Below are 12,449 nucleotides of genomic sequence, written 5' to 3'. Positions count from 1 at the left end.
CTGTGGCCTGGAGTTTCTGCTCTCTCCTTCCCTAGAGCATGCACCCAGGGCAACCTACGGCTGGAAGCACAGAGAAATGCTGCTCCATCATCCTTTTTGCACGTTGGAGTGCAACGTGGAGGTAGGAAACATGAAACATGACGCGCCGCCACAGGTCCTGGGCAGACAGCTGTGGTGGGAGGAGCACTAAGGACTAAGTATTGCTGAGTCGTGATTTTAGAATGCCCCTCTTTGTGCTGTTTGGGGGGGTGGGGGTGGGGATTGAGTAGGTTTTTTTTGACACATGTGTCTCAAATCAAGAGCAGCTAATACAGTACCACTGTAGTTTCCCCGACAATCTTGGATAATAGGGCTTAGTAGGATTTCCCATCTAACCAAGAGTCATTCTCATTGTGCTGTGAAATTGTGCACAGGGATCCTCCCACACAAGAGTGGTTTAACCTAAGGCCTGATGTTCACCCAGATCGGTCTTAGGGATTGAAGCCTCAATCCTGCATCTTCAAACAAGTGGTTTGATCTGTGCTCTGCATGCAGGAGCACTCTGGCTTAGCATATATGTCTTCTTTTGAGTTTCTGGGGTTTGTATGTTGCTTCGAGGGTAGAGTTTATCCATGGAGGTTTTTGCAGTGATAAAAAACCATTTTATTTCAGTGCTGGTGGCCTCTTGACCAATCTAACAGCCTGTTCACACCACCTAACAACGTTTAAAGAGGTTTCACACAGAAACAAGATTAAGGCTTTTCTGATGACTTTGACAAGGTCAAATTTAATTTCCCCAGGGCATTGTGTAAATGGAGAGCAGAAAACTTCCAAATATGATAGGAAATGACAGATATTTTTAAACATTGATGAGAAATACAAAAGTAGATGAATCTCTAAAAAGCCACATAATTTGAGAGTTCTAGTTTAAAAATAAGAGATTAAAAGATTCACCATCTCTTGGCAGATTTTGCAAACAAAATATATTTTTGTGGCATTTATTTCTCTTTTCTTTGATTACAAAGGATTTATAGAAAAGGGCAGAGAGAAAAATTCAGCTTTTTTGGCATTGCCCTAGAGACAGCCACGATTAACTTTTGGAGTCTGCTATTTTTTTAGCCTGCTTTTTTTTTTCTCTCCATATATAAAAAGTAGCTTAATATATCATAAAATTTTCTAGGGCGCCTGGGTGGTTCAGTTGGTTGAGCCTCCAACTCTTCTTGATTTCAGCTCAGGTCATGATCTCAGTTGGTGAGTTTGAGCCCTGCATCGGGATTCTCTCTCTGCCCTCTCCTGCTCATGCTGTCTCTCTCAAAATAAATAAACTGAAAAAAAATATTAATCATAAAATTTTCTTCTGAGTTTTAAAATTACAACATAACATTATTTTATGATTGTGTAGTATTTCATGGTGTAACTGTACCATAGTTTGTTTAACCAATCCCCTTTCTGGCTCTTTGGCTGTTTCCAGTTTCTCACTATGATAAATAATGTTGCAATAAACACCCTTCTACAAAAATTGTTTCTGTATATCTTGGATTATCTTTTAAGGTGACTTCTGAAACTTTTCTTCTTCCAGAAGGCTGGAGTAACTGACTGGAGAGAAAGAACTTATAACTGACAGTTTTTTCTAGCTCATACTCTCCCTGGAGTGTTAACCTGCTTCACAGTGGTGTCAAATTCTACAAGGCTTGATGTTCCTGGCTGAGATGGCTGCATCATTCTTAATAAATGGGCTCATGAATAGTAAACTCTTCATTTCCATCTCAAAACCCTAGAATTATTTTGCCATTCTATTCAAACCAATTAAAAAAAATCCTGGATTGACTTGCATGCCAGCTTTTTGATGCAGCTGAAATTAATTCTGATGTGTTTAATATGAGTTTGAGAACTGTTCTCTGAGAACTGTTATTTTTAGAGTTTTAGTAGCTGTTCCTGTGCCTTCCCAATGCCAATTTATTGTTAAGTTTATCAGATCTATAATGTACATTTTAATGAACTCCATGGTTGGGCCAAGTAGAATTCTGCAACACTTAATTGAAATGTTGGAGAAACTTGCTGTATCTTAACACACAGTTCAGTCCTATTTAACATGAGTCAGAAAAAAAAGACATCTTTGGCTCACAAATCTGCCGCCCTTACATTAGCAGTCTCTCCGAAATCCCAGCAGGCAGAAAATGAAGTCACTTTGGACCAAAGCCCAAGAATACAATGACTTCAGAGCACAAATCTTCACTTAGGAAAGAATAGTCATCCTAACAAGAAGAATTTAAACTCCCCTGGACATTAATAAAACTGTTTATGTTCAAATAGCCAAAAAGGGGCATGGGGAGGAGAGGGGAATCGAGTTTTCTCCTATACGTTTCATTTCATTTCATTTCATTGTTTTTCTTTTGTTAGTGCACAATATCCAAATGCATAATCATGGGATATAATAGTTCTCATAATGTAATCACCACTAAAAAAGGGTGGGGGGGATGCAGATTTATCCCAGCTGACCTAATTACTGGTAAAGTAAACCTGATTGATTACAATAAAAATTTTTCCTGAATATAAATAACAATGGTCTAAGTGTCTTAGGTTTCCAAGGTGCAGCAGCTAAAAATTAAGTTTATGGCCTATGGCAAAAGCAAGCAACTTAAGATATGTCAGATTTTCTGACTGTAAACAAATAAACTGGGGGAAATGAACATAATGAAGCGTAGAGTTTTCAAGTCAATTCCTAATATTTTTAGCAGTCCTTACCCAGAAAAATTCTAATCAGTTTTTAATAAAACCTATTTCTAAAGCAGCAGTATGAGAACTTGATGTTCATGGTCTCTTTCACAACCAGGGCTTGCTTTCTTACAAACCTCTATCGTGGAGTTTATAAAAATCGGATAATGCTGCCTGGCTCATGAATAGTTTACATGAGTCCAGACTGAAAGGATGCCAGAGAAAGAAAGAGAAGCCTTCAGAAGGGCTGGGAAGGGAACTCAAAGGAGAAATAGAGGCTGTGTGGGAGAGCTGGGGGGCCTTGGGGCATGACTCCAACCACACCCTCCTCTCTGACACCTGAGCCAGAGCAATGTGTGGGGAGCAGGGAGGGACTGCGGGAATACATGCTCCCTCAAGTTCTCTCTTTATAATCAAACAGAAGAAAACTATGTGATCTCCATCACCCGTGTTTAACTGAAGGTGAATCCAGGTTGGAAAATGAGAGAAAGTGCCTGGGGTCGATGTGCATGGGCCTCGCTAGGACTTTGAGGAGGAAAAGCACAATCAGGACCTAATGAGCCTGGGCCTCCTGCCAAGGCTGGCCAGGCTACAAGAACAGGATTGGGCTTCTCCTCAGGGAATATGAGCATATAAGTCACCAGCTGACAGGGCCCTGTTCCCTGACTCAGCACACAGAATATAGGGACCACCAGGGGAGCGTCCATGGGGTTTATATAGCAACAACGAATAAACAGCACCAGCACTTTAGAGTTTACAAATAACTTTCATCTTCTTTTGTTTTCATTTTTATTCCATGGACTCTTCACATTTCCAACCATGGGTAAACTCTTAAGAGAAATAATGCCTGAAATACTGTTTAATTTCCAAGTTGCAAGAGAAAGATTCAGTAAGGTGTTCTACATATAATCACGTGAGACCTGGGTTCTGAGGAAGTAAGTGGTCAGCACACACTGTGGACTTGCTGCACTGGTGGGCTCACTCAATAGGCTCAGTTTTGTTCTATACCCTTGCGGCTGTTCAGAGAGCTAGAATGTTCCACCACGTATAGAGAAGAGCATGTGCAGGCTAGTCCTACTCAAAGTATGGCAAAAACCTGCCAGATGGGACTGGGCAAACCTTGCTGTCTACAAGCCTTCCTTCCTCTCTCAGGTGGATATGTGACATTTCCAGAGGAAAAGAACACTGTTCATCCATTTTCCAATCTAGTAAAGCTGACATTCCCAAATAGGTGAGTCAATAACCAAGACTAAACTCTCTCCCACACTTTAGACTCCCAGTGCATGATTTTTCCCTAGGGAAGAAGTTTCCATGTTGATACAGTCCCCTTCATGAAATTTTACAAGCAGCCTACAACTTTCAATATCTACTCTTGCCTTCAATGTCATAGCTCTGTGTGTTGCTAACACAAATCTACTCCACCTATGCAAGGCATGAACTCCTGGAGAACCATCTCATCCAAAGCAGACAGCTCTTCAATGTTAGTACCTGCACCAAGGTGCTAGCATTTGCTTTGGCCTTGAAAATCCTGTGACCCTAAATGGGTCCTGGACCATGAATGCAGCACCACCAGCTATGGGACCAACAATGTGAGCTATTTCAGGCATTAATTCCTTCATGGAGGCATAGAGGGATCCTTAGCTTTAGAGGATGGAGAAGACATTTAATAGAGACACCTCACATCTCTCTCTCTCTCTCTCTCTCTCTCTCTCTCTCTCTCTCTCTCCTCAAGCTCAAGTAAACCCACATTTGGCCCCAAAGCCCTGAAGGTAAGTGAGGAAGCTCCTGGGTCTGCCAGAGGTGGGTTGGGAGTCCCCCCAGGCTTTGGGATTAAGCCTGAAAATTAGTCAATTGAATGCTAATTTGAGATTGGGTGATAAGGTAGCAATAACTGCTGGGGACCCTGTAAAGCCTGGCCTGTAATTTCTGTAAAGTGAGTGGCAAGCAGTGCTTCAGAAGCTCCCCCTCAGGTCATCCTACACAGCTGGGCAGAACCTCTCTGAGCTTTCCGCTGCTCTAGGTGCCACCTCTGTCATCAATTAGCAGTGATAAAGAGAAGATCCATGAAGGTGATTCAACAAGGGAGAAGAAATAAAAGCAAAGAAAAGCTGGAGGATAAGCAATTTAAGGGAATGTGGGGAAGAACAAGGAGGGATGTTTAAGAAAAGAGTAGTTACTGTAGCTGTACCCCCGCTGTGGTCCTCAGTGTCTGATACACACTATTTGCATCCCATCTTTTGACTAAACCTCTTAAAAATTTTTGCATTAATGGGTTGATGTTCTTATTTGCATTTCATAGATGGAGACATGAAGTGTGGAGACTGAAGTGTCCTTATCCAACAGCATACCATGAAACAGAGATCTTCCCAGCCCTTCATTTTTGTCCTTTGGCCTTTGAAGAGTAAAATACCTGTTGAGTAAGCCGTATCCATTTTATGTTCTTTGCACCCCCTCCCTGAATGGGTTCCAAGATGCAATTTGCCATTGCTGACCTGCACCCTTCTTAATTAGAAACCATCATATCATTGTTTTTTCAGAATTGTACTGAAACATCAGAACAATGAAAACAATTACAGAACCTGAGATATGGAAGCAACTTTTGAGATCATTGAGCTCAATCTCCTCATTTTCTAGATTGAAACTGAGTGCAGTCCAGTGAGGTGAAGAGGTTTACTGAAGTCACAGGCTATGCAGAAAAAGCTGGGACTATGATCTAGATATCTTGATTCCAAAAGTCATAACAGACAAATTTGTTTCTTTTTTTATACAAAATCCAAAGTATTTAGCATTCCCAGAGCATTCCAAATGGGTGAACAATAGCAGAGAACTCAGTGTGATCCAAAGCAAGGATCTTCAAGAGTATTTTTGGCTTTTAATCTGTTAGCCATAAGGAATATTGAATTTAGCAAAGTACATCGAAGTTTTCTAGGCAGCATGTTAAGAACAGCTGAAACCAATTAAATGCTAATCTGTCTGATGCAGAGTGGAAAAAATGTTCCAGAGGTCTCTCCACCCTGAGATGTTCTTGGCAATGAGTTTCTGTGCTGTGGGCCCCCTCCCATCTCTCTTAGTCATATACACTCAGGAAGAGAAGACCCAGCCAACTCCCTTTAAATCTAAGAGGAGAACAGAACCAGCCCAAACTTTCCTCTTGAAATAAAAGTGCATCCTAGGAAGAGAAGGTTGTAGACTCTGGGACAACGTACAGCTCAGTTGTGAGAATATAAGAGACTGAAAAATGCAGTGAAGTCCAGCCACATCAGTCAGTCCTCTGTGGTCACTTCATAGACTGATTAAGCATCTCTGTTTCCTTATCTCCTAACACTACTTTCCCCAGAATCCCACCTTCTTCCATGAGAGATAGGTAGCAAGGCAGATTTTTAAATCCAACAAACTGAATTTGGGCTTTGCAATTATTAGATGTGGTCTTAGGCAAGCTATTTAACTTCTCTAAACCTCAATTTACTTATTTGTTAAAAGGGAGTAATAATACCAACCTTTAAAAATTAAATGAGATGGGAGCACCTGGGTGGCTCAGTCAGTTGAGCATCTGATTTAGGCTCAGGTCATGATCTCATGATTTGTGAATTTGAGCCCCACATTGGGCTGTCTACTATCAGCATGGAGCCCTCTTCAGATCCTCTGTCCCTCTCTCTCTGCCCCTCCCTGACTCATACTCTCTCTTTCTCTCTCTCTCTTTCTCTCTCAAAATAAATTTTAAAAAATTAAATGAGATAATACTTACAGAGTATCCAATTCATAGTATAATATCAACAAATGCTAGTGTTCCACACCATGCTTCCTAATTTTTTTTAATTTTTTTTCATGTTTATTTATTTTTGAGACAGAAAGAGAGCATGAATGGGGGAGGGTCAGAGAGAGAGGGAGAACAGAATCTGAAACAGGCTCCAGGCTCTGAGCTGTTGGCACAGAGCCCGACATGGGGCTCGAACTCACGGACTGCGAGATCATGACCTGAGCTGAAGTCGGACGCTTAACTGACTAAGCCACCCAGGCGCCCCACCATGCTTCCTAATTAATTGTTCACATACTCTTTTCTTATATTAAAACCATTTTTAGTCACTTTTCTCTTAGTCTAGTTCAAGTGTGTCACAGGGAGTATGTGTTTTATCTGTCTGACTACTCTGCTGTATCTGTCCTAGAAGAGAGATGGATAAGAATATGTGTATTAGGAAACTAAAAGGCAAAGTGCCCTGATCTACTGCCTGCATGCAGAATAGGAAACATATTACTCTTGATTCTGCCCAGGACTTTTGGCCAGTGTAACTATCAGCTTCTACCCCAAGGACTGAGAGCCTCTAGAAGATACCCACGGTTCACCAATTTGCAGCATCAGTGTATAGATATTTTTGAATCTGCTAACTTTCATGTGATCACTTGTATAAAAATATCTATGTGGGTAGATAGACATGTATCTTAAATTATATCTTTATTTTATTTACTTTTTTCTTTAAATTGCCTTTTGATTAAATATATTTATATTATTAATTGATTAAAATATATTACTAATTTGGTGCTTTTATTCTTTTGTATTTGTGCGAAGGGTAGGAGTAGAAAGGGAGGAAATGATAAACTCAAGTCAAATCACCAAGTGTTTATTAGCATTTAAAAGATACCTGTGACTTCTGCTTCCACGAAGATGGAGGAGATGTACTTTTCCCTATTGCTCCCAGTAAGCACAACTGAAAACCCTGGACATAAAATATAAAACAAACATAAGAGTACTCTGAAAGATGGAGAGAAGAAAGGACTCTGAGATCCAAGGAACAGCATGGTGGTGAACTCCCTGGGTTTTCTTTTTGTTTCATACAACTCAGAAATGGAGCTGAGGAAGCATGCAACTCAGAAATGCCAAATAGTTGCAGACAAAACAAAAACAAAAACAAAAAAACCCTCATCAAAAGCCTGTTCTCTTTAACCAAAGGACCAGGAAATGGGCATTGTAGCAAAACAGTTTTTGGGCAAAACACCCTCTACCTCAAGCAAGCACCAAAGGAAAAAAAACATGCTTCAACCCCTCTCATACCAGCAAACTCCAAGTGGGGAACTTAGACTTGTACCTTTGGGAGGCTGTAATGAGACACCCAATCTCTCTGCTAGGGTGGTACAACAGTGTCAGTGGAGACCATGTGGGGAGTCTGACTTCCATTCCCACCCAGCAGTAATGAGACATCCCTCAATCTCCTTGCTAGGATGCTATCTTAAGAGGCCTAGTGTAGAGTCAGGAATCTCACCATCACACTGCCTTGTGGTAAGCAAGACACCTCCAGCACAGTGATGGTGGAGAACTCATAGAGAATCAGAACTCCCATTTCTATCCCACAGTAACAAAAGGCTCATTGCCTTGGGTATCATTGGAAACTGAGTGAGGAACCTGGATGTCTACATCCATCTGGCAGTAATAAGATGTCAGTCCCCTTCTCCTGCCAGAGCAGTGTCCTAAAAAGCCAGACAAAACAGAAGGTTTGAATAAGATCGAGAGACTCATAACATAATATGAAAATGTCTGGATATCAATAGAAAATCATTCATCATACCAAAAGCCCAGAATATCTCAATCTGAATGAAAAAAAAAATCAATAAATGTCAACACTAGGATAACAGAGATGTTAGAATTATCTGAAGAAGATTTTTAGGTAGCCATGACAAAAATGCTTCAATGAGCAATTAGAAATGTTTAAAACAAATGAAAACTAGAAAATCTCCAGCCAACAAGAGAAGGTCTCAGCAAAGAAACAGATTACATAAAGAACCAAATGGAAATTTTAGAACTGAGAATACAAAAACCAAAATAGACATCTCAGTCAATGGCCTTAATAGCATAATGGGAGTGGGGGGGGGGTGTGACATAGGAAAGAAACAATGACATAAAATATAGAACAATAGAAATTACCCAATCTGAACAACAGAGGAAAAAAAACATTCATTGGAAAAACTGAACAGAACCTTGGACTTGTGGAATCATAAGAAAAGATCTAACATTTGGGTCATCAGAGTCCCAGAAGAGAATAAAAAGGATGGGGCTGAAAAATTATTCAAAGAAATAGTAATTGGAAACATCCCAAATTTGGCAAGGGACATATACCTCCAGATTCAAGAAGCTTAGCAAATTTCCAACAGGATAAACTGAAAGAAACCCATGCCAAGGCATATCATCATTAACCTTTGGAAAACTTAAGACAAAGAAAAGCTCTCAAAAGCAGTCAGAGAAAAATGACACCTTACCTATAACAGAAAAATAATTTGTATAGCAGTAGAATTCTCATCAGAAATCATGAAGGCCAAAAGGAAGTGGCACAATGTTTTTCAAGTTCTTAAAAGAAAAAACTTTCAGGGACGCCTGGGTGGCTCAGTTGGTTGAGTGTCCAACTTTGGCTCACGTCATGATCTCGCAGTTCGTGAGTTCGAGCCCCGCGTCGCGCTCTGTGCTGACAGCTCAGAGCCTGGAAACTGCTTTGGATTCTGTGTCTCCCTCTCTCTCTGCCCCTCCCCCACTCATGCTGTCTCTCTGTCAAAAATAAATAAACGTTAAAAAAAAAATTAAAAGAAAGAACTTTCAGTTCCAGAGTCCCATACCGAGCAAAAATATCCTTCAGGAATGAAGGGGAAATCAAGATATTCTCCGGTTAAGGAAAACTAAGAAAATTAGTCATCAGAAGACCCACACTAAAAATGTCTAAACAAAGTTCTCTAAACAGAAAGGAAACAGTGAAAGAAGAAACGTTGGAACATCAGCAAAGAGGAACACAGTAAGCAAAAACATGGGTAAATACGATAGACTTTTTCTTCTCTTGAGTTTTTGAAATTATGTTTGATAAGTACAGCAAAAGTTATGACACTGATGTCTCAAATATAAAATATTTAAGACAATTATATTATAAATAGGAAAGGGTAAAGAGACATAAAGGGAGTTATGGCTTCCCTAAGATTACTCAAACCGGTAAAATGATGACACCAACAGACTGACAAGTTAGATATATATAAGGTAATTGTTACAGCAACTACTAAAAAAGCTATGCAAAGAGATATACTCCAAATCACTACAGAAAAGTCAAAATGGAATTCTAAAAAATGTTCACATAGTCCATAGGAAGGCAAGTTTAAAAAAAAAAAACCCAGAGAAATGAAAATCAGAGAGAGAAAACAGAAAATAGAAAACAAGAAGTGTTCAGGGTACACAGATGAATATACAAACCAGCACACAAATGCCAGGGCCACTAAGTCACCACTGCCACCTGCCTGCTGGCCCAATCTCACCACTGCCACACTCACAGGTTGGCCCCTGGCTTCACCCAAGTGCTGTCTACCACTTGTGGGGGGAGGGGAGGCATGTCTCACAAACTTAACTTGACTGCACAAATGACCATGGCTTCCTACAACAAGGCTAAAAGCATCCATTCACCTTTTACCTTCATGGCAATGTCCATACAGTACTGAATCACTAAAGGCCACCATCCCTGGGCTACACCCAGGAAACTGGGAATAGCCAGGTGCCTTAAAGCAATTATACAGAGTTGCTGGCCCTCATTGAAGAGTTGGGGAAAGTGATCAGACTCACCTCTGCTGAGGCATCATTCATGCTAGAGGACTCCTTTTGGCCTGGGCATTTCATGGAAATTTCTATCACTCCCTGTCGCAGGGCACTTAACTCAAGCATTTCTAGTCTAAGTGGTCATGGATGATTCCTTTCATAGCCCTCAGAAGCCAGCACTTCCCTCTAGTTTTTCTTGCTGGAGTTTCTCCTGGCCACTCAGTGGAAATACCCAAGATGATCTGACTACACTCCAGCTGTTTTTCTCCCAAGTGGCCTACATCTGGTCCACAGGAATAGGTCACACCTCCTTTGTCCCCCAAACTCTAGGAGTATGGCCCAATCCTAACTTTTTAACCAGTCTTTCTAACTTCCACCCTTTCTTAGATAGAGTCAGTTGCCATTCATTGTTCTATGTCCCCTAATTGCAGGGAACACCTTCTATAGCTTTCTGTGTGTTTCCAGCAAAGCTTGTCACAGTAGCTTGGAGGAGAAGGCAGTACGCCTTCTCTTGGGTCTCTGGCACCAGACCCCTCCTAAGAGATCCTTCACAGATCTTCCTCTCCCTCCACCCTCCAACTCATTTTAAATATCACTGATCTGACTAAGGGATGCAAAAACCATGGAACCAGTTATCCCCATTTTCCTTTGTAAACTTGCATGGGAGGAGTCCATCTATACTAACTCTGGTAATGTATCTATTGTATATTGCATTGGAGCCTCAGTCAAAATGGTGGTTAAAAGCCACATTCTAACATCCTGCTACTTTTATTTGTATGATTAACTTCTATGTAAGGATAGAGATATTAGTTTTTCACTTATGGTAGAGACAGGTAATTTTTTAAATTAATGTATTTAATTATGGAGTGAGTTGATTTTTTCAAAATATTAAGTAATAAAATACAGGTGATACATAGATAAGGCTAAAAACACAGAAATTATATATGAGTAATAGTCATTGTAGATTATACATCAAAGGTATTTCATAGAGACTAATTAGGTGAAAGTAAGAAGAATAAATGGGAGGAAGGAGAAACTAGTTTTACCATGAATCCTGAAAATACACACAAACACATAATCATGAAGAAGAGTTACTAGATGGCATAGGGAGCATTTGGAAATAGAATGCCCTCTGAGAATTCAGGTACAACACAGACTGCGGGGGACAGTTATGTCCTTTGCCATATTACCCAACTTTCAATTTATCCTTCCCAAATGAGCATAAAATAAAAGCAGTATGTTCAAAGGGGCTTCCTTCCCTAGACACAGTTGATTGTTCCACAGTAGGAAACTGACTTATTTAGTTAGTTTTTGTTTTAAATATTTATTTATTTTTGAGAGAGGGAGAGATAGAGTGTGAGCAGGGGAGGGGCAGAGAGAAGGGAGGAATCAGAAGCAGACTCCAGGGTCTGACCTGTCAGCACAGAGACCGAAGCAGGGCTCAAACCCACGAACCGTGAGATCATGGTCTGAACCAAAGTCGGACTCTTCACCGACTGTGCCATCCAGGTGCCCCAGATATTGACTTAAAATTTTTTAACTTCTTTCTTGGGAATTTGAAATTAGGACCAAGCTACTACTCCTCAGTTTGACTGCCCCTTCAGGGATGAATTTACTATTAGTGTGCTGGCAAATTATATTCACATGCACAGTGAGAAATATAATGATCCACAAACTAGATACTTTGGTGTACAGATCAGCCCATTCTGTCACTGGTGGTTAATCTACGTAAGCAGCCAAATTATTAGAAAGTTCCTTGAAATCAGAACAAGGGATGGTGGCTGGTGCCTGGACCAGGATAACATGATGTATCCATCTCCTCCAGGGGGCTATACCGACCTGGAGGGTCAGAGCCTGTGTTCTTCATCCAATCTGGTGCTTTCACTGGCTCTGCCTTTCTTTACCATTCCACTGCCAGCTATCAGTGTTTTAAATTGGCATTTTGTTTTTTAACAAAATGTGGTAGGCTGAATGATGTTCCCCTGAAAGATATCCACATCCGAATCTGTAGAATCTGTGAATGTTACTTTATATGGCAAAAGGGGTCTTTGCAGATGGGATTACATTAAATATCTTGAGATAGAGAATTATCCTGGATTATATGACAAGGCCTTAAATGCAATCACAGGCATCTTTACAAGAGGAGGGACATTCAGTGCACAGAGAGAAGACAACAGGCAGAGACTGAAGTGACCATAAGTCA

This window comes from Panthera pardus, unplaced genomic scaffold (assembly GCF_024362965.1).
Source record: "Panthera pardus isolate Hobbes unplaced genomic scaffold, ASM2436296v1 HiC_scaffold_16, whole genome shotgun sequence".
In the NCBI taxonomy this organism is placed as follows: domain Eukaryota; kingdom Metazoa; phylum Chordata; class Mammalia; order Carnivora; family Felidae; genus Panthera; species Panthera pardus.
The sequence above is the reverse complement of the archived record's forward strand: the minus strand, read 5'-3'. Positions refer to the sequence as shown.